Below are 23,552 nucleotides of genomic sequence, written 5' to 3'. Positions count from 1 at the left end.
TCTGACTCCATTGACACAAATAGCGGGCGGATGGGAGGGGGGAGCCGGTGAGATTTGGTTCCTACTTCCTTTAATTGACTGGAAGGATGGCTGGATTACACACGACGCGGACACAACACATTGAAATAGTGTCGTGGAATGAGAATGGCCTGCAAAACAAAATCAAATGCACCGTGGTGCTTCAATATCTCCCTAGGCACGCCCCTGATGTCGTACTACTACAGGAGACACATCTGTTAGGGAACCATTGCAAGGCCCTGGACAGATTTGGATATACCTTACATGCCCACTCTGGCTTTACTACGGGCTCTAGGGGTGTAGGGATCCTTGTCAAAAACTCCCTACCACTGGTCCTGGGACAGTGTTGGTTGGACCCCCTGGGTCGCTATGTAGCGATGTCTGCACAGTGGGAGGGCCGTACTCTGAACCTCTGTTCCCTTTACATTCCCCTAAAGCTCCACGCGACGACTCTCCCCGATATTGGAAAGTTACTGTTGGAAATGCCCATGGGGACACTGATCCTGGGAGGGGATATGAACGACGTGATGGCCAGGGAGCTGGACAGACTGCCGCCCCCACTGGGTAGAGGAGGGGCGAACCACCTAAGGGACTTTGCGCAGGCGCTGGGTCTGGTGGAATCCCTGGAGGACACACAACCCGCAGGCTACACAATACACATATGTCTTCGCGGCCCATGGCTCGTCTTCAAGGATCAATTACATATTCACAAGGGCAGACTACGTGAGCCTCTTTAGGGACGGACATCTAAAAGCTAGAGGGATCTCTGACCATTCACCGGTGGGGGTTCAGATGGTGAGTCCCAGGCAAGATTGGAGTGTCCCCCCTCGGCTTGATGCCTTTTTATTTAAGGACAGGGAATTTCAGGAAAGGTTCCGAGAGAGGGTGGATCATTATTTCGAGGACAACGTAGGGTCTGTGAGCTCCCCCGGGGTAGTATGGGAGGATCACTGACATATTATCGAAAGACACATTATCGAGATACAAAAATATCGACACAAAAATATCGAAATCAAAAATATCGAAGTTATATCTACATAATGGTAAGTACAAAAATATCGAAAAAATAATATCGTTGTACAAAAATATCGAAATAAAAAATATCGTTTTTTTAAATGTATTAATAATAATGTAAAAATAATTTAAAAATACATATAATTTTACAAATATTAACGCATGTTTTTACAACGCAGATACTTTTACAACGCATACCATTACAACATAAGTATTGGTAAGTATATAATAATTTTTTATGTAAATTAATTAAAATATATATAATATAATTTAATTTAATTTAATTAATTTAATTTAAATTTAATTTAACTTTAATTTTTACACTGTACCCCTGTACCCCAAAAACCCAAAACTGACCCTGAACCCTAAAAATACCCCTTTACCCAAAAACTAAAAACTGACCCTGAACCCTAAAAATACCCCTTTACCCCAAAACAAAAAACTGACCCTGTGCCCTAAAAATACGCCTTTACCAAAAAACTAAAAACTGACCCTGAACCCTAAAAATACCCCTTTACCCAAAAACTAAAAACTGACCCTGTGCCCTAAAAATACCCCTTTACCCAAAAACTAAAAACTGACCCTGAACCCTAAAAATACCCCTTTATCCAAAAACCCAAAACTGACCCTGAACCCTAAAAATACCCCTTTACCCAAAAACAAAAAACTGACCCAGTGCCCTAAAAATACCCCTTTACCCAAAAACTTAAAACTGACCCTGAACCCTAAAAATACCCCTTTACCCAAAAACTCAAAACTGACCCTGAACCCTAAAAATACCCCTTTACCCAAAAACTAAAAACTGACCCTGAACCCTAAAAATACCCCTTTACCCAAAAACTAAAAAATGACCCTAACCCTAAAAATACCCCTTTACCCAAAAACCCAAAACTGACCCTGAACCCTAAAAATACCCCTTTACCCAAAAACTAAAAACTGACCCTGAACCCTAAAAATACCCCTTTACCCAAAAACTAAAAACTGACCCTGAACCCTAAAAATACCCCTTTACCCAAAAATAAATCTAATTAATGTAATTAACTAATTAACATTAATTAATTACCAATTAATTTTTAATTAACAATAACAATAAATTATATATCGTAGCACATTAAATCTAATTAATTTAATTAACTAATTAATAATAATTAATTACCAATTAATTATTAATTAACAATAACACTAAATTAAATATATTACCACATTAAATCTAATTAATGTAATTAACTAATTAGTTTCAATTAATTACAAATTAATTATTAATAAAAAAATATTTAAAAATATATATTAATTATTTAATCATTATTAAATTACTTCCCACCCTATTCCTCTATAAACCCACAACCCGCTCTAATACTAAAACGCAAAATGTTAACATAATTACTAATTTTCAAACATACATTTCTAAACATATTTAGCAAACATATAAACAACATAATAAAATACATAACACTAAACAACAAAATTTCGATATTACTAACATACATACCTTAATCTCGATATTCTGTCTGTCGATATTATGGCACATCGATATACTATACCATCGATATTAAAACATCGATATTATTGTATATCGATATTTTGTTTTCGATATTTTGTCTGACTACCAGTATGGGAAGCATACAAGACAGTGGCCAGGGATTTTGTACAGGCCGAGGTTGGGAGACGGCGTAAAGAAAAACATGCGCAGTTGGAAAAACTGGAAGTGGAGCTTCACGCTCTGGAGGTTAGGACGGGGCTTACTCAGGAACAGGAGAGGCAGCATACAGCACGCATCCTAAGCAAGGAGTTAAGGGACATGCTGATGGAACAGGTGCGAGCACATGCACTAGCCGCCCAGAGGCGGGTGCATGACTTGGGAGACAAGGCAAATAGAATGATCGCCTGGCTGGAAAAAAGGGACCGGGAACGAAGTTGGGTACCGGGAATAGTGCGACCGGACGGGTCGGTCAGCACCACTAGTGTGGCGATTGCGGCGGAATTCGCACGCTACTATGAGGAGGTCTACCGATCTCAAACGACTAGAGAGGAGAGGGAGTGAGGTGACTTCCTAGCCCCCTTGCGGCTGCCCCTACTGGAGTCTGCGGACAGGGAGATTCTAGATGCGGATATCACGGTCAAAGAAGTGGAGGAGGCCATGGGGGACTTACAGACGGGTAAGGCCCCGGGGCCCAACGGGTTCCCGGCAGAGGCGTTAGGGTGCACACGGCACCGCATATGTGCAATATGTTTCACGAGGCGCGAGAGACTGGGCTGCTTCCGAGGGATTTACGGCTGGCAACGATCGTAGAGATCCATAAGGCAGGTAAGCCGCACAGGGAATGCAGCTCCTACATGCCTCTCGAGGTGACAGCGCGCTTTACAAGTGCAATAAATAAATAAATAAATAAATAAATAAATAAAATAAAGATCTATATCCCTCCTTAAGTATGAGACAAAGGTCCTTGGGAAGATCCTGGCCACACGCCTGGGTGCGGTGGCACAAACGCTGGTCCATCCGGACCAGTCGGGCTTTATACCCCATAGAAACACACGACTCAACCTGCGGCGCCTGTTTGGGGTCCTGCAGGCAGTCACTAGGTGACAGGGAGTGCCGGCAGCACTGCTGTCCCTTGATGCCTGTATGGCTTTTTATAGTATATAATGGAGCTTCCTATATGCAGTGTTGATGAAACTAGGATTTGGTGTCTACTTCTGTGCCTGGGTGAAGTTCCTGTATACAGAGCCCCTGGCGAGAGTCCGGGTTAATGGGGCTATGTCGCGAGAATTCCAACTGGGACATGGCACGAGACAGGGCTGTCTCCTTTCCCCTACTCTCTTTGCCCTAGCACTGGAGCCACTGGCGCATTGGGTACGTACGGACCCTGGGGTGTGGGGTATAGTCCTGAGGGGCGGCTGGGAGGAACGCATATCGTTATATGCCGAGGACATTTTGCTGTATGCCCAGAGACCATCTGAGTCCATACAAAGGCTGATGGTTATGCTACGCACGTTTGGGGACTCCTCTGGATATCGCATCAACTGGAGTAAGTCCCTGGGTTATGTTCTGGCGGGGCACCAGCCCCAAATTGTGGAAGACTGTGAGGGCCTAATCTGGCATACAGAGTTCCGATACCTGGGTATTTGGGTCACTCCATCTGGCACCGAATTCCTCCGTCTGAACGTGCAGACATAGCTGGACCGGCTTCACAGCGACGTGATGCACTGGAGGACTCTCCCACTCTCCCTAATGGGCCGTGCCGTCCTATTCAAGATGATGGCCCTGCCCCACTTGCTCTATGCACTGCAGAGCTCGCCCTTCCCGGTCCCGGAGCACATATTCAAAACTGTAGAGGCAGAGCAACGCTCATTATTGTGGAGTGGAGGGTGCCCGAGAATAGCGCTTAAAAAACTACAACGGGGAGTGTTCGAGGGAGGGCTAGCGGTGCCCGACATTCGTCTCTACTATTGGGCAACACAGTTAGTCAATATAAATGGTTGGGTGTTTGCCCCACAGGAGGAACCCGCGTACCGAGCGACCCATATGGCACTGGGAGAGGACTCCTATTTGGAGGCCGTATACTCGAAAACCAGACGAAACCAGTCCCTGCCTCCTCAGACAGCGGTGGTGGTGGCGGTATGGAGGCGGGCAACGAAGTCACTGGGATGGGAGGCGAAACTCACGGACTGTACACCTTTGTGGAAAGGCGACTTCCTTCGGGAGGTTGCAAAGCTGCGAGACCTGCGTCAATGGAGCCTAATCGGCTAGACAAGCTAGGGGATGTCTGGAAGAGGGGGAAACTGGTGGATTTCGCGAGTCTACAGACGGAGTTCCACATGGGTGATGGAGAATTTCTGCATTATCAACAACTCAAACATGCCATACACGCACACCTGCCGCAGGGGGAAGAGTTACCTGAATATGCTCCACTTGAGGATAGGCTGCTGCTAGACCCTATGATTGATAAGGCTATCTCCCTTACCTATAAAAAGCTCCCGGACGCACTGGGACCGTTGAGAGAATAATGGGAGTCTGATCTTGGCTTACTAGAAGATGATGACTGGAACGAGGTTCTGCAGTGCCCCAGAGGTTGCGATCAGGGATATGTTCAGACTGGTCCAGCTATGCATACTCCATAGGTCCTACACACCAAGAACGGTGCAACATAAGATGGGGTGTGCAACTTCACACTTCTGCCTAAGGGGCTGCGTGGAGGAGGGCACCTTTTTTCACATCTTGTGGGACTGCCCCAAAATCCGCATGTACTGGGTCCAGCTGCAGGGGATTATGGAAGAAGTAGTTGGGGCAGAGGTTCCGCTAGAGGCCCGCTGGCATGTTCTGGGAGTGACAGGGGAAGTTACCTGGTCCAAAGGGGACAAGTTATGGCTAGCACTTGCCAGTATGGTGGCAAAAAGGAACATAGCTCGACTCTGGGGGAGTGACCTGTCACCAACGGTGGAAGAATGGGAGAGGGACTTGGATTGGTGCCAAAGGGCAGAGAAAGTTATTTACAACAGCAGGGGGTGTCCCAAAAAATGGGAGAAGATATGGTTGGCATGGAGACGATACAGGGGGGAGTGGTTGAGTACCCCCGATGGTTCACCATTGGAATGAGTTAGGCCCTTTAGGACCTTATCCTCTGACCGACACACTCAGTGAGCACTTACTGCACTCTACTTTTCGAGGGACTACCTGTCCACTGTTGCAATAGGGAATGACCATGAAGCGGGGGGGAGAGAGGACGTGGCGTGGGGGGGGGAATTGGGCGGAGAGGGTAGAGGAGCCTAAGCATAGAACGTTGAATTTCGTACGGGGTGCACCTTTGGGGTAGGCTAACATGGATCTCGCCAACAGATTTGTACATTTGTATGTTTGTCACTGTACCAATGCACTTTCACTTCTATCTGATGTGTATTTTAATGGAGCTGTTCTGTTCAATAAAAAGATTTTTTTTCAAAAAAGGATGATAGAGTTGAAAAATATTTAAAAACCATTTGAAAAAATATAGGTTTTATAAATATTAAAAGATGAAATTAACATTTATAAAACCTTCGAAATTCACTGAAAAAAAACATATGTTTTACAGACATTGTAGTTAGGAATTAGCTTTTAAAAACCTTAGAAATTCACTGAAAAAAACATAGGTTTCAGGGACATTATAGTTAGATGGACATTTGACTAATATAAAACCAGAGAAAAAAACGGCTGTTGTAGTTAGTTGAGCTAATTATAACTCACGCACCTGCAATGCACTGCTGATGACGTCACATATTACATCACTCATGACATGGTCAGTAACATCACTCGTGACATCACTGATGACATCTCAAATGACATCACTGATGACACCATCCATGTGATAGTCTGACACGCCTCTTCACACCGTAATATAACCTTTGATACACGCACTCTAAAATACAGAGTACGGTTTTGAAAAAGCATAGACACACCAATACTAGATACTAGATATCCATCCACTGATTCCTATCTATATATTGTGAGCCAGATATACACTGATAAAGTCACTCATACAAGGTGTCACTCATCATTATATCAGTATAATATCCATACACCTATATATACATTTACACAGTGCTACTGATCCTCAGAGTTACTCACACATCTATTTAGTCATGCCAAAATCAATCATACACCCATGTACTCACCTATGCAGATATATACACAACACCTGCCTTATTTATACACACATCACTTTCCTTATTTATATAGATACTATCACATACTTACTCTCTTATACAATCACTAATACAAGTACACATTCGTGTATGTAGACACTCTTGCAATCACTCTCTCACGTAATCAATTATACACCCCAACACTTACATATATTGTGTAAAAACATATATAGTTACTCACATATATACAACTGAGACATCAATTCACCCTATACAGTCAGCTATCTATACAGCCCTTCTGAGATGAGTCTATAGAACTAGTGAATCAGCCATTCAGACATGTATGCACAGAGTCAGACACCACCCACACACCCACATAGACACTCTGACCCCATACAGATACTCATACAATCAATGAAAAGCACATATACACACTGATGTAGCTACCCACCAACCTATGCACCTGCTTACATACCAAGTGAGAGACTAAGAGAGACATTCACACAGTCTAGTCACTAATCCATGCATTCAGTAACATACATTCAATCAGTGACTTATAGAGTCAGACATGCATCTACTAAATAATGTATACAGGCACTTTTACATTGACTTATTCTTGAATAGACCTTGGCATAGATATATATGAAAAATATTTAAACTTTACAGAAACACACATTCACTGGATGATTTCATCAGTGATGTCATAAGTGATGTAATTTGAGATGTCATCAGTGATGTCTTGAGTGATGTCACTGACCATGTCATGAGTGATGTAATATGTGATGTCATCAGCAGTGCATATATATATATATATATATACATTTATATATATGTATATATATATATAGTTATTACTGTTTTGACGGTCCTTATAAATGTATCTGAAACATTTATCTCATTCATATCATGCTAGATTTTAAACAATTATTAGAATTGTTTTTGTGATATGTCCATAATATTGGGAGTTTAAGGTTTCATGTCTCCCACTGTTTGCTAACAACAGTATAGTTTCACGGTACTGTTTGCTATTCTGATTCAGGCGCATGAATCTGAAAGATACCCCAATACTGGATAAGAAAGTAAGTTACTTACCTGTAACTACGGTTATCCAGTATTGGTATCTTTCATAGATTCACATGCAACCCACCATCCTCCTTGAAGAGAGCCAGTTCTCCTTGAATTTTGGGATCCTTACTTCCCACTTGTGCTTTGAAAATCTGTAGAGAACTGGCTCCTGCTGGGAGTGTTCTAGTGGGTGCTAACAGCTGATTGGCTGTATGCTATCATTTGGTCCTTTTTTAATACGACATGGATAGGCTACAAATGAGATGGCCTAGGCAATTATATCCTATAAAGGATTTAAGGCACTGCTTGAATATTTTACCATGGCACTCCCATCTCAACGATGGGTAATGATTCAGGCATGTGAATCTATGAAAGATGCCAATACTAGATAACCGTAGTTACAGGTGAGTAAATTATTTTCTTATTTGTGATTTGTTTTCATCACACTTCAGAATTATAAAAAAATTACTTGATTTTTGTTTTCCTAACTGCTGAATTTATGCAGTTAATTTGAAGGTGTTTACATTTTGTTGTGTATTACGAGTAAATATCTTACTATAGCCTTTTCTTCCAAACTCCCTGTACCTCAGCAGGATTGCTAAATAATTAATTTTACTTTTCAACTTTCTTTTTTTTTGAAAATTCTTTTTATTAGACAGGAAAAGAAATCAAACATAGCAATCAATTACAGTCAGCTCATGTCCGTTACCCCAGCAGAAATACAATTTGAAACAAATCAAGACAGTTCCGTATTCACAGCAATAGACCAACAGTTTAGTCCAGGTCTTCTGAGCCAGGCCGCGATACAAGGGGTGGTTCACAGAGGTTGCCTCTAAAAACGTTCCAGCCGGACCAGACCTCACCCCATTTGCGGGGGCAACCTCTCGCTATATACACAGTCTTTTCCTGCAGCATGCACCAGTCCATGTCGCTTTGCCAGTCCACAAATTTCGGTGGAGTAGGGGCCCCCCAAAGCCTGGCGATGTTCCTCTTGGCCACCATCTGCCCAAGGGTCACCCATATCCTCCCTTTAGAAGGCAGGTCAGTGGGTTCCCAAATGTTCAGGAGACATCTCTTGGCCTCCAAACGGATCTCCGTCTCCCATACCTCCCCCATACATTGCACCACCCTTCTCCAGTATCTTTGTACCTTCGGACAATCCCACAGTATGTGGAAGAAGGTGCCTTGCCCGCCACATCCTCTTCTGCAAAGGCCCTCTCCTCCCCTCCCCATAGCTTGCAGCCTAGTGCAGGAGATGTATACTCTATGCACAATTTTTAATTGTATCAAACGCAATCTGGCAGATATCGCCACTTCCCTAGGGGAGGCAAGAGCCCAGGTCCACTCCTCCTCGTCCATCTCAAGCCCGTCTGCAACCCATTTCTCTTTGAGGGAGAGGAGCATGTCGGGGGGGTTGTTGATCAGTTTTTTGTAGGTAAGAGAGATGGCGTGATCAGGGATATACCCATCAAGTAATCTGTCCTCAAGTGGTGAGGCCTGAGGCGGTGTGGTGTCCGGCTGGATGTTGGTTTGCAGGGAATGTCTCACTTGTAAGTATCTAAAGTGTTCTGTGGGGGCCAAGGCATACGTATCTTGCAAGTGTGTGAATGTGTGGATTCCTTTGGGGCCCCACATGTCCCCAACCCGCGAGATCCCTATCAGGTCCCAGTTACGGAACCCCTTAGTGCGTCCCAAGTTACCCAGTTTCTCCGACGCCCAGAGTGGGGTGAACATAGTCAGGACACCGGACCACCCCATTTTTCGCTGCGCAGCATGCCATACTTGTACCGAGTGTTTGGTCGGACCCGTGAGGTGATGTTTACCTGGCCTAGAATAGAGAGCGATTTCGTAGTTTCCCCCAGGAAGTAGCCATCTGTCCATCCCGTACCCGGGGTCATTCCCATCACCGTATGTACCATGGTTTATGGCTGAGAGGTGGGCAGCCCAGTAGTATTTGCGGACGTCAGGGAGGGCTATTCCACCGTCGTACCATCCCAACGTGAGTTTGTGCAGTGCTATCCTAGGCACCCCCGCCCAGAGGAGGTCACGTTGCGCCGCTTCGATCGCAGCAAAGTACGAGTTCGGTATTAGATCCGGGTAGTTTTGTACTGCATAGAGAAATCTGGGCAGAGCCATCATTTTAAAGAGGGCTGCTCTGCCCAGCAATGAGAGCGGGAGTTGTCGCCAGGACCCGACATCTCGCTGAAATCTCTGCAGAGGCGGGAGAAGGTTCTTTTCGTATAGCAGAGACTTGTCCGCGGAGACGAAGACTCCCAGGTATCTAAATCCGTCCGCCGTCACTGTAATAGGACAGGTGGCGGGGAGTCTCGGAGGGTCCCCTCGGAGCACGTAGAGGTGGGATTTGCTCCAATTTATCCGGAACCCAGAGTTCCGCCCGAAGCTCTCAAAGATGTCAAGTGCCGCTACTATAGATCTACTTGGTCGAGTGAGGTAGAGGAGGATATCGTCGGCGTATAGGGAGATCTTGTCCTCCCAACCCTCCGTCCACGCCATCCCTTTAAGGTAGACGTCGTGCCGTATCCAGGCCGCTAGCGGCTCCAGGGAAAGCGCGAATAGGAGGGGCGAGAGAGGGCAGCCCTGTCGTGTTCCCCTCCCCAGAGTAAAGACCTCAGATGCCTTACCGTTGACTACCACTTGGGCCAGCGGTTCGGCATAGAGGAGACGAATCCAGGAGATAAAATTAGGCCCAAAGCCCAATTTGCGAAGTACCGCGATCATATATGGCCACTCAAGGGTGTCAAACGCCATAGTGGCATCAAGGGAGAGCACCACTGCATCCTCCCGTAGCCTATGTCGCTGCCCGAGTACGCCGTTGAGGCGCCTGATGTTCAGTGCGGTGTTGCGGCGGGGCATGAAACCAGACTGGTCTGGGTGGACCAGTGCAGAGAGGACCGGCTGGAGTCGATTTGCCAGTGTTTTAGCCAGAATCTTCGGCTCAGCGTTGAGCAACGAAATTGGCCTGTATGAGGTACAGACGTCTTGAGGTCTACCCTCCTTCGGTATCGCCACTATAGTTGCTATGCGTTGGTCTCTGGGCAGCTCCCCTGCCTCCCTACTAACATCGAACATGCGTTTAAGGTGCGCGCCAAGGGCATCAGGTTTAAGCTTGTAGAGCTCTATTGGGAGGCCGTTAGGTCCCATGGCCTTCCCCGGGCGGAGGTCAGCTATAGCGCGTTGAAGCTCAGAGGCTTCGAGCGGGCCCTCAAGGGCAGCCCGGTCTTCCTCCGACAGACAAGGCAGTCTGATATCCGCCAGGAGGGCCACCGAGTCCTCCTCCGGCCGGTCAGACTCACGGCTGTATACTTGTTTATAGTGCCTGGCGAATTCTGCCACTATCTCCCGGGGCTCAGTCACTACTATCCCCGCAGCCGTTCGTATTTCCGGCACCACTCCACTGGCCTGTTGTTTCTTGTCGAGCCAAGCTATAAGTTTCCCAGCTTTGTCTCCCTGGTCATATACCCTCCCCATTGTTGCAGGGTTTCTGTACTCACACAGAACTGTGCACAGAGGAGTGGAACCTCGGCAAATTAGGATGTCCCAAAACTTACCTTAGCAACCAACTCACCCCTTACCGGGCTAGCTACAGTGTCTCATTGGACATATCAAACACCCAATGTTTAGACAAACCAGAACATGAACTTACAGTACCTCAGGGTACGTGGGACTCATGAACACTCTTTCGTTATGTTATCATTACAAACCAGAACATGGAGTAAAGAAGACACATGTGCATTTGAAATGTTTATTTACTAATGCCGTCTTCTCAGGCGCAGTATCTTTGATAATACAAGTATACTTATTATCAGTAGCAAAATTATCAGCATAGTTACTAAGACATAAAAAGCGAATGGTGACAGCATGTTAACATGCTGTAATGAATAAGAGTTAACAACACTTATATCTCACCCTCCCTGACACATATATTATATTATTAGCTAAGAAGGTCTCTTTGGGTTGTTTTAGGGCGGGCCCATACCTTAGTGTCCTAGCATGAAGGAATCACATCAGCATACACCAGCTCTCTCTGCATGTGCACCGCATCAAGTGTGTTAACAATTCTCGTGCAAAGCAATATCAATCCCGCCTCAAGCCCAAGTTGGCAAAGGCTGCACTTGTGTTATGACTATGAAGGCGTGGAGATCAGACCTCATAACAATTCCATATCGTGTTGCTCCTGAAACTTCAGCACTCTCCGTGCAGACATGTTTTATTAAACAAAGCAGATATCAGAGCAATAACATATTATTCTCACATTCACCACGGCAAACTACTAGGTTGAAAGCTAAGTCAACAAATAAGGGTCGTGTGCAGAAGTTGCAAGAAAGGAAAAATGGCGTTTAAATCTCAAACGTACCTATGCTAACTTAACACGATATAGGGATATATAGGAGCTATACAACACCCCCCCATGATCCGAGAACGGACTAAATAAGATAACAGAAGTGCCATCACATGAGAGCAGAATCCAATTATAAACGAGCATGAATAAAAATTCAATTTATAAAAACTAATGCTAAAAAATAGCCCACAAGTATACTGTGGCTCAAGCCAATAGGCAAGCAAAAATAAAATGTCTCGACCAAAAGTCAAGAAAATCAACGAAATGCCATCAATCAGCATGCCAATTTGAGGCAGTGTCTATGATAAGACTGTATATGAAAAGTAAGCTGCAACAGCCTCCAGGAGAAAGTCACTGTCCTCATCCGAAAACAGTTCAGCCATCCAATTTAAAAGATGAAAGGAACATACGTGATCTTCCAGCACCGGATCCTCTATAACCATCAGAGGACAGCTCGGTGGGTTTTCAAGAAAACTTCGTTCCAAGAAACTTTGCGCTGCCGACAACACATCCCAGGGACCCATTAGTCCATGTGCCACCGCCAAGGCCATAATCCTTTCGTCAGAACAAACCAACTCGTGAGCAATGATAGGACTCATCAGTTGATCAAAATCGACGTCAGCAGATATTGGTCCGCAGAGACACAAATCAATGGCCCAAAGGAAATCACAGGTCAGGCAGCGAAATACAGGCTGGACACAGGTGAAATAGGAGAACCGAAAAGATAATCCAAACGCCGTGCTTAGAGTCGCTAACGGCAGTGTGCCATAGTAATCAAGCATGCGGTTGCGAAACCGCGTCAGTAGTAGCTGTGCGTGGTCTTGCACAGGAAGGGCATCCATATTTAAAAAGGCAGAAAACCACCAATGCGCCAGCCGCTAATGCAAGCAAAAACGGGAACCCTCCAAATAAGGAAGAAAAAATAGAATGGAAGAAGGCAGGGATGACTCCAAAAATCTTCTCAAAGGAAGTCACGAGACCACCGCTAACAACTTTAAAAAAATGTGCTAGGCCCGTTGTGGAGGATGCGTTAAAGATAGAACGGACCATGGCTCCGAAATGCAAAGGCAAATCAGTGTTTAAAAGAGCCTGAACCTCCGTACGGGTGTTAGCAATGTGAAGCACGAAAGTTTCACGGGCCGAGCTCAAGGCCACCTCTTTCTGGGACAATAGAGCTCTTATTCTAGCCATGCCGCTGAATTCTGCTCCCAAGGTCGGTATCTGTGGCCAAATGGAAGACTCCCTATGTTCACGTGTGGGAGGATAAAGAACATTTCTGCAGCAAATAACTCACTCACTAACCGTCACTATGAAAGCTATACCTTTAATTAAACCACAGCAGTTTTCATTATTGAGCATTAAATAACTACCATTCTCTAACAATTTAAACGTGGGGATGATAGCAGGAACTGGCGTGCCCTGTAAAACGCAAGCCATATTCGGTCGGTCCTTGTTACATGAACCGTGTAACTGTATGTGTCTGCACATTAAAGAATGATCTGGCGTCTCAGTACACTCATCCCCTGTTAGATAAACCTCTTGTTCATCCTTGAAACATCTGTATGTGTATGGGAGTGACCAGACTTCATGAAGAAAACCGCTACCTAAGGGTTCAAAACGACCTATTGGCACATACTTCATACAACTTGAAAACTTATATAAAGCAAAAGGCAGCGTTATTAAACCGTGGATAAGCCACGTAGCAGCAGTGGTCTCTGCCACAGAAAAAGGTAAAGATTCCAACCTTTCAATATGGAGCATAGAAAAGGAAGCATCACGCATTGAAAGCAAGCGTTGTTTGTCTGTCAAATTAAACGGTGCAAATAAAGAAGAAACATTCATGTATCCCCAGGGAACTTTACCCATTTTCAGAGTCTGAAGTGTCCATGCAAACTGCATGATCGAACGTAATTGATTTTGACCATGGTATAATACAGATACTTCATCATGTACAATATCAACAACAGACGACACAATATTATCTAATGTGTAAATTCTAGAGGAAAGCACGTTAATGCTATTGTCAACAACTGCAAGAACTTTCTCAAGATTTGCTTGATCAATAGCCCTAAGGCGTGAAGCAGCCTCAATCTGTGAGAGTTTCCAAATTTCATTGTAAACACCATATAACCAGCGTTTCGACCTGCCACTAGCTGGGCCCTTAATGAAATCATTCAAATCCACGTCTGCATTCAGTTTGGAAAGGTGATACTTAACCGCAGGTAAAGTTGAATGTTTCAGCCAAGCTTGACACAACTTGCCAACAGAGTAAGTGGTGACAGTATGACTCAAATCAAAACGGGGATCAGATCTAACAGCCTTAAAACCGTCAGTTATATTTAAAAATCTCTTTTGGCAAGAATCAGCACTACGGTGCCAAAGCAGCCAACCCTTGGGATTCATACTGGAAATGTTAAAGGAGGAATTCAGAAGCAGAGCCTGTATATCTCTAATGGACAATTTAGTAAAATTACTCCAATTCTCATATTCCTCCAACTCCGGGAAAGACGGGGTGTTTAACCTTTTAGATGTAGCCAATCCAAAGCACGTGGTCTGGGAAATGGTTTCATTTAAAAACCACATATGATTTGGGATGAGACATGCACGGTGCAAAGCCTCAGTGCCTTGTACCTGCCAGGCCCTTGAGCCCCAAACTGATTTAAGGTCTATGGTATTCTTCCATAACTCATACCCTCCAGTAACTAATTGATCCAGGAAGGCCTTTGAATATAACAATTTTGTATTTGTAAGTCGAACCTTGGACAGTGGCTGTTTGTGAAATTTAAAATAAAAGGACTCGGGATTGGACTGATTAAAGTCAGTGAAATAAGTATACTTTCTAAGAAACGTTTCTGAACTCCCTTGTGTTGGTGCTGGGCAATGTTCCCACTGAGTAAAATTAACCGCATCCCTTCGGGAAGATGTCTTGTGTAAGAAGTGATTGCCATAATGTTGGTAACAGAACAATTCACCATAATTAGCAGATTCTAAATATAAATCCTCAGCATCAAAAGCAGCATAATATTTCAAATCAGAAAACAAACTTTCCACAGCATTAACATCCCAATCATCAGAACGAATGTTTTGTTTCACCACATCCCCCATATTAACTCTTAGTACATTAGGGACATTAACGACTTCCGTTGGGCCATGAATCTGAAAACGAACTGCATCCCACGCGATTCCATCCAGAACAGGCCACGCTGTGATGTTAACCAAAGTCAAGTCTCTTTTTAATCTGTGTGTAGAATGTGAAGAGGAAAGTGGGGCCAAAGTTCCATTCAAATGAGTAATGCAAGTTCTCTCCTCGACATAGTGTCCATTCATAATCCGAAAAAAATAAAACACAAAACCAATTGACATAAAAAGGTAAACTGAAAAAAGGACCAGCCAAATGTATATCCAAGGAGGTATCAAAAAATGTTTTTTAAACAGGCTAGCATATACTGCAATTTTAGAGGGTTTTTTCGAGGCAAGGGAAGCAGAGTCAAATGAAAATCTGGATTCCGTGGCTAAACGAGCTTGCAGGTCAGGCATTGACAAATCAGTGGGGTATGTATAGTCTGTCTCATCAAGGTTAGTTCCTGGTAAATTATTCAATAATGGACTGGAAACAGCAGGTAATTCGATGGCCACCTCAGGTTCATTATTAGAAGCAGTGGGCATAATTGAATTTCTCACAATGGAAGGACAGGAAACAGCCGGTGTCATGCTAAGAAGAATCGGCCACTCTGTGTATCTTGACATTGTCAATAGAAATAAACCTGTTTTCCTTACGACCTGGAAGTGGTGGTAAAATGACTGTTCTTGTGCCCTTCACTCCAAGCACTGGGACCGGAGCTCGATAGGAGGGACCAAACTCTTTCTTGTTGTCGATCTTCTCTCGAACCAGTTCTCCAACTTGGGGTAGCCAGCCAACTACCGGGATCTGCAACGCATCATCCGATGTGGAGGGCAAATGTTCCTTTGCAAGAGTGTCTCTCGTCTTTTGTAGATTCTGTAAAACATTGCAATGTTCATCTGCGTCAAAGGAAGTGGCGCGAACCACCGAGTCTAGACCGTCAAGGTCAGGGACGAACATCTTGATGCCAAAGAGCATTTCGTATGGGGTCCGCCCACCCAGAGACCTTCTAGGGAGATTATTAAGAGCACGCTGCACGCCATAGAGGTGAGCCAGCCAGTTTCTGCCAGTGCCTATAACTCGGGCTGTCAAAGATTGCTTTAAATCACGGTTCATTCGTTCAACTACACTATTACCCTCGGGTCTGTAGGGTGACGAAAACTTGACTTGGACCCCCATCGAAGTCATGGCATCCTTATACGCCTTAGAGGCGAAAGCCGGACCCTGATCCGAATGGAAGGTACCACAGGCAAAAATCCCTATAAAGATACGCAAATCTCTGATGACAGTCCGTGAATCAGCGCTGCGATGTGGCCATACCCACACAAAGCGTGTGCATGAGTCAACTGCTACTAAGATGTATTTATACGCAGTATCAGATGAAAAAGGACCGCAGTGATCTAAATAAACACAGCCTAGTGGTTTATTAGAAATGTACAACTGAGTCTGTGGCGGACGCGTAGCAGTTGAAGGTTTAATCTGCTGGCATATGTCACAAAGAAGGACATAATCACGCGTCTGTTTGTACAGTCCCCGCCACCAGAAACGTTGTTGTAGCTGCGTTACAGTGGCTGAGACGCCCGCATGCGCAGACGCCACACCTTCATGAGCCGCTGTAATCAAGTCTGTTCTGCGATCCGAGTTGGGAATCAGCCGTTCCCCAACATCAGGAATTGTCACAAAAGGAACCTTTTCGGGACTTAAGTGGTATTTATACTTCGAAGGGAATCCAGCAGGATGTTTACTTCCCTTCTCAGAGGCAGCAACCGCTGCCAAGATGTCGCTATCAATCTTGGTTTTAGACCTAGTAACTGCTGCAACTAAGTATGTAGATACTGCTGATTTCGCCGCTTCATCAGCAAGCGAGTTGCCAACAGCGTGTACTCCCACGCGCTGATGACCGAGAGTATGAATCACATAAACGAGTGGCAACATAGCCTTAAGCTCTGCCACTCGAACCCAGATCATTTTATGTTTTATTGTGCTACCCTTGGAATCATGAAAATCATTTTGAATCCAAAAGAACAAGTTTTCATTGTAAGACTGGACACAGTAGTAAGAATCACTTACAATTAGAGTAGTAACACTTGGATCTGCGTACTCCAAAGCTAGTAAGAGAGCACGAAGCTCTGCCAATTGTGCGGTGCAATCGCCCAGGGGCAACGTGTGTACCTCCCTGGAAATGAACTCATCATTCAACATAGCACCGACCACAATGGCGCATGCGGAAACGTAGGCATGTTTAGAGCCATGCGCAACCTGCGCCGACCCATCAGTGTAAATGATGCAATGGAAGTCCTCCAAAGGTCGCATCGCCAGAGGAGCAGGATGAACGAATTCATACTGCAAGTACTCCTGCGACCGTAAGGAAGCGTCAAAAATAAACATGACATCTGCGGATGACAATGACGCAGCCCACTGAATCCACCGAGGGTGCAAAGCCTTTGAATTTGGTACACTGGCTTTCGTGACTGCCTCTAAATGAGGACAGGGTGTTACCACTAGCATGCGCTTCCCCTGTGACAGAGCACGTTCTTTTAGAATTGCCATCTGTACAGCAGTTAAAACCTTTTCCACTGTGGGAAACCGCATCTCAGCCGAAGTGTACAAGTGTGACTTGTAAGCAATAGGTACCGTGTCACCTTCATTAAAAGTGAGGTACGTGAAACCCACCGTCCCAGGAATTATTCTTATGACCAGGTTGGTGTGGTTATCACGAGTCAGTAAATATTTAGAAGCGAGCAGATCAGCCTGCAAGGATTGCAAAATGGCTGAATGCTCAGGCAGCCAGCATGATTTTGAGAAAGTTGGTTGTATCAAAGCATACAAAGGCTTGATACGCTGGGCATATTCCGGAATGTAAGTTCTGCCGAAATTCAAAAAGCCCAGTAAAGACTGTAATTTTTTCAGTGTCGTTGGTGCGCGCAATTGTGCGCACTTCTCTAAGAAGTGAGGAGCCAAACCTCTACCTTCATTGTTGAGCTCATAGCCCAAAAACAACACTGTGTGTTCAGCAATGTGCGATTTTGCAAAGTTGAATTTGTAACCCATGTCTGCGAAGTTGCAAACAAGAGAATTTACACGACACAGATGCTCCCAAATATCGTCGTCTGTGAGATATATGTCATCCACATACGAAAAAGCATCAGGGTCTAGTGCCTCCAGAATAGAGACAATTCGAGCGGTAAATATACCAGGACTATTCTTGTAGCCCATTGGAAGACGCCGGAATTGCTTTTGGACTCCAGCGCTTGTAAAACTGGTCCATTGGGAGCTAAAGCTGTCCAATCTGTGGGCATAAAAACCATTGGATATGTCAAGCGTTGTCTTGAAACGCTTACGCACGAGACTATCCACTAGGGCAGAGCCGTGGGTATTCTGTACTGCACAGTTACGGCAATGCGAGTTCAAATGCCGGTAATCCAAAACCAAACGATATGATCCGTCAGGTTTATTCACAGTAAAAAGGGGATTATTCATCGGTGACACACACGTTTCAATAACTCCCTGATATTCCAATTGTTCAAGGATTTCCGCGACGGAAGATTTTGCTTCACGCCGAATGGGATATTGAGGTTGAGGCTGCGGCTGAGACCGCAACGGAATTTCGTGGCAAGGCGACAATTTATCCCAACCACATTGGTTACGGTACAGAGCCGGCGCGAGAGCCCGAGCCCACTCTTCTGCAAAATGCTGCGCATGCTCTTTCGAGACAGTGTTCGCGAAACTGGGTAGGATTGCCTCCTCCCCTCGCGGCGCCGCGAGCACAAAAGGTGGGGGCCAGTCAGCCTCCGAAAGTAAAATATCATATGTAGAAGACAGATTCTCCCAAAATACACCTTTAACGGTACGCTGTATGTCACCTTCAATTAACAGGACAATTTCATATAGTCTTTCAGGGGGAGCAAGTCTCGTATCCGCTGTTTCTATCACAACGTAGACATCAGTCGCTGTCACCCTCAGTAGTGGACGCAGCGCCTCTCTGACTATGGTTATCTCCGCCGCGCTGTCCAGCAAGGTCAGAGCCCACGTCAGATTCCGAAGCCGCGTTCTCACTATCTGTGGCATATCGATGCGCTGTTAAGGCTGCGACTTTCTTTTTCGCAAACTGCGGACGCCTAGGCGTAGAATCCTCCTGCTTCACTGCGCCGTCCGTCTGGCGGGACTGACCACGTCCTTGTTGGCCACCACGTCCACGTCCACCCCCTCCTCCTCCACCGGTCTTCGGGGCCGATGTGTCCTGAAAGGAACGAGGAGAGCGTTGATCAGAACCCTGAAAACGATCAGGTGATTTAATCATCGCGCGGTCGCGCAAATCATAAACTTTTTCGGATGGCGCAGGAGCTTGTATTGCAGGAAAAGTACCCTGAGTCTGCACTGTCTGCTTCCCCTGTGTCTGTTTTTTAGGCCAATTCGATTTCTTGGACTTGGGCTGGGCATCTGTCACTGCAGATTGTCCCTGTGGTTGTTTTTTATCCTTCACTGGAAAATATTTCAGACCTCTACTTGTGCGGCCAATCGTTTTATAAGCGGCCACTACAATCTTTGCTAACTGGCGGGGTTTATCGGCATCGGGCAGAGCAGCCAAAGCATTCGACACCTGAAAGTTAACTGCATCTCCTTTAACATTGGAGAGAATGAGATCACTTACAATCTCAAAAGAACCACACAGGCGCATACCCAATTCCACCGCTGCCTCTGGACCGTGATCATTCTGAACACGTCTAATGATTTCAGGCAGGGCATTCATAGACGGGGTGCCGAAGCACCTCGTATAAACTGCCGCAAAAGTTTTTCCCCAGCTTTCACAGTCAGCAAGTTCAGGAGTAATATCCTTCGGTAGAGTAATCGTCAACATTCTATGTTTATCAGCAGGAGTAGAATTCGGAAAAACCGCCTCCAGTTGATCAAACTTCTCCGCTAGCCAGAATGGGAAGTCATCGTTGTCAACAGGACGCGCACCAAAAACCGAATTTACCATCACTGGATTGAGACGCATTCCGCCTCGTTCCATGGGAGCGGCCGCACCCCCCTGGGGACCACCAGGAAGATGTCGACCAATGTATTGCACTAAAGCACGAATCACGGAAATTGAAACTACATGTAGCCTGCGAATTTCTGCCAGGGTACAAGCCCCGTGATTCGGGTGCGGGGTAAAGCCACCCAATGCAGGCCAATTTGTACCTGGAATCGAGAGTGGACCTAACCTCGCACGGGACAAAGAGTGGGGGAGGGCGCCATCAAACCAAACTCGATGCTGCCAATGATCAATAGGTATTTCCAATGCCCTGTATGGCGTATATTCAGCCGGGACATCCGAGGCGGTGTAGGAGTGGTACAAACCAGAATTAGCGTCCACAGCCGGAAACGTAACCCAAGAGTAAAACAACTCGTAAGGAAACGCCGGATCTGCACTTACCACGAAAATCACAGCCATCCCATCTACTGGGACCTGGTACGTCTGAAGATGGTTGCGTACCGCTACGCGACTATGCTGTGCAATAGCCACCGCTGCCGCCATCACAGAATTGGAAACAAGTAAACACAAAGAATACTTTGTAGCACAACTGGGTAGTAACTCAAAGAAACCGTTTAAGTAAGAATCAAGCTTGAATAAAGACCTATTTGAAAAAATAGGTAGGTTTCACCAACACCCCGTTTTCCGGAAACGGATGTGAAGGGGTTAAGGCTTGAACGATAAACTACTCGAGTGTCATGATATAAGACCACCGAAACCGTTGGGCGCCATGTTGCAGGGTTTCTGTACTCACACAGAACTGTGCACAGAGGAGTGGAACCTCGGCAAATTAGGATGTCCCAAAACTTACCTTAGCAACCAACTCACCCCTTACCGGGCTAGCTACAGTGTCTCATTGGACATATCAAACACCCAATGTTTAGACAAACCAGAACATGAACTTACAGTACCTCAGGGTACGTGGGACTCATGAACACTCTTTCGTTATGTTATCATTACAAACCAGAACATGGAGTAAAGAAGACACATGTGCATTTGAAATGTTTATTTACTAATGCCGTCTTCTCAGGCGCAGTATCTTTGATAATACAAGTATACTTATTATCAGTAGCAAAATTATCAGCATAGTTACTAAGACATAAAAAGCGAATGGTGACAGCATGTTAACATGCTGTAATGAATAAGAGTTAACAACACTTATATCTCACCCTCCCTGACACATATATTATATTATTAGCTAAGAAGGTCTCTTTGGGTTGTTTTAGGGCGGGCCCATACCTTAGTGTCCTAGCATGAAGGAATCACATCAGCATACACCAGCTCTCTCTGCATGTGCACCGCATCAAGTGTGTTAACAATTCTCGTGCAAAGCAATATCAATCCCGCCTCAAGCCCAAGTTGGCAAAGGCTGCACTTGTGTTATGACTATGAAGGCGTGGAGATCAGACCTCATAACAATTCCATATCGTGTTGCTCCTGAAACTTCAGCACTCTCCGTGCAGACATGTTTTATTAAACAAAGCAGATATCAGAGCAATAACATATTATTCTCACATTCACCACGGCAAACTACTAGGTTGAAAGCTAAGTCAACAAATAAGGGTCGTGTGCAGAAGTTGCAAGAAAGGAAAAATGGCGTTTAAATCTCAAACGTACCTATGCTAACTTAACACGATATAGGGATATATAGGAGCTATACAACACCATCTTGTGCATGGCCGCCGTCCTGGCCTCCTGCGCGACTAAATCCCTGTATTCCTGAGTCTTCACCTGCAAGCGGTGCTGTACATTAATCGCCCCCTCCTCTCGCGCCTCCCTCTCCAACTCCGCCAGATCCGCCTCCACTGTCGCAACCTGCCGTTCTCTATCCCTTCTTCCACCGGCTATGGCTGACAACGCCTCCCCCCTGATCACGGTTTTGAAGGCCTCCCACAGGGTTACGGGGGAGTCGACCGATCCCACGTTATCCTCAAAGTAGTTGGTAATTGACTTTGACAACTTCGCACTGAGCTCCTCATTTTTCAGATGCCAGGCGCTGATTGGTGCAATGCATCCCTCACGTCTAGTCCCGAATGTTATGTGGGTACTAACCGGCGAGTGGTCCGATATGCCGCGAGGAAGGTGTGCAGCTTCTCGTATCACCATATCATGGTGCAGCACTGTGAGGATATAATCAAGGCGGGAGAATGATTTGTGCGGGCCAGAAAAGAAGGTGAAGTGAGCGTCAGCGGGGTGCATTAGTCGCCATACATCCGTGAGCCCAAAGGCGTCCAGGAAGTCAGTCAACCACTTTTGCCCCTGTGGTGTGACCCGTGGGGGTTGTCTGTCTAGGGTCCCTGACACCACCGCGTTGTAGTCCCCTCCCAGTACCAGTTGACCCTCAGGAAGGGAGAGAAGTAGTGTGCCCAAATCAGCGTACGCTTGAGTCTGCAAACCAGGGGGGATGTATATCGAGAGTAGGTTGAGGCGGTAGCCTTCCCACCTACCGGACACCACTGCAAAACGACCCTGCGGGTCCGATTCTGTGTGATCTATGCGGAAGGGTAGTGCGCGGCGCAGCAGGACCCCAACGCCCCTGGACCCGGAAGTGAAGCCGGAGTGGACTGCAAGGGTGTATCCCCACCTATTGAGGGCCTGGCAAGTGTTCCCCATGAGGTGTGTTTCCTGCAGCAGGACTGCGTCCGGCTGGTGTCGCTTTATAAATCGTAGGACTATGGTGCGCTTCAATTTGTCCCCCAACCCGTTCACGTTCCAGCTCAAAACCCTGAGGCTCTTCTCCCATTTGCTAGCCATAACCATTGCTGTGTGACAAGATGCTATTCTGCATACTGGCGCTGAGAACAAACCTGACATTGCTGACTACACATGACTGTAAAACATCCCCAACATCCCCATCCCCCCCGCCGCCCTCCCAACATTCAGTGTCAATACGATTTCTGATCAGTACGGCATGAGTACATCCCACTGGCACCCAACTGTCCCAAGCCCACCCCTGCCCCTCACCACTCATCCCCCCAACTCCCCCCGGACACCCCCCCCCACCCTGCCGCCCTGCTCCGCGGGTTCAAAACTACCCACATCCCCAATTAGCAGAGTGCCTTTCGCCCCAAAAACGCCTCCGAAGAGGAACTACAACAGTGAACAACCCACCCCCTTTCGAGGAGGACCTGTCACGGGAAGCGTGTGCAGGCCCCGTCACCCCCCCCGCCCCCTCCCCCCCGCCTCCTGCCAACAGTACCGAAGTCCTGTGTCCCAGAAGTGTGGCGTCCACAGTCATGAGTGAAGTCCCATTAGGAACGAACCCCTCTAAGTGAACAAAGTCTAATAGGTAGGGCAACATAATCATATAATACAGTGACACTTATCAGTTCCTCGAGTTC

Source organism: Lissotriton helveticus, chromosome 10 (assembly GCF_964261635.1).
Source record: "Lissotriton helveticus chromosome 10, aLisHel1.1, whole genome shotgun sequence".
NCBI lineage: Eukaryota > Metazoa > Chordata > Amphibia > Caudata > Salamandridae > Lissotriton > Lissotriton helveticus.
The sequence above is the reverse complement of the archived record's forward strand: the minus strand, read 5'-3'. Positions refer to the sequence as shown.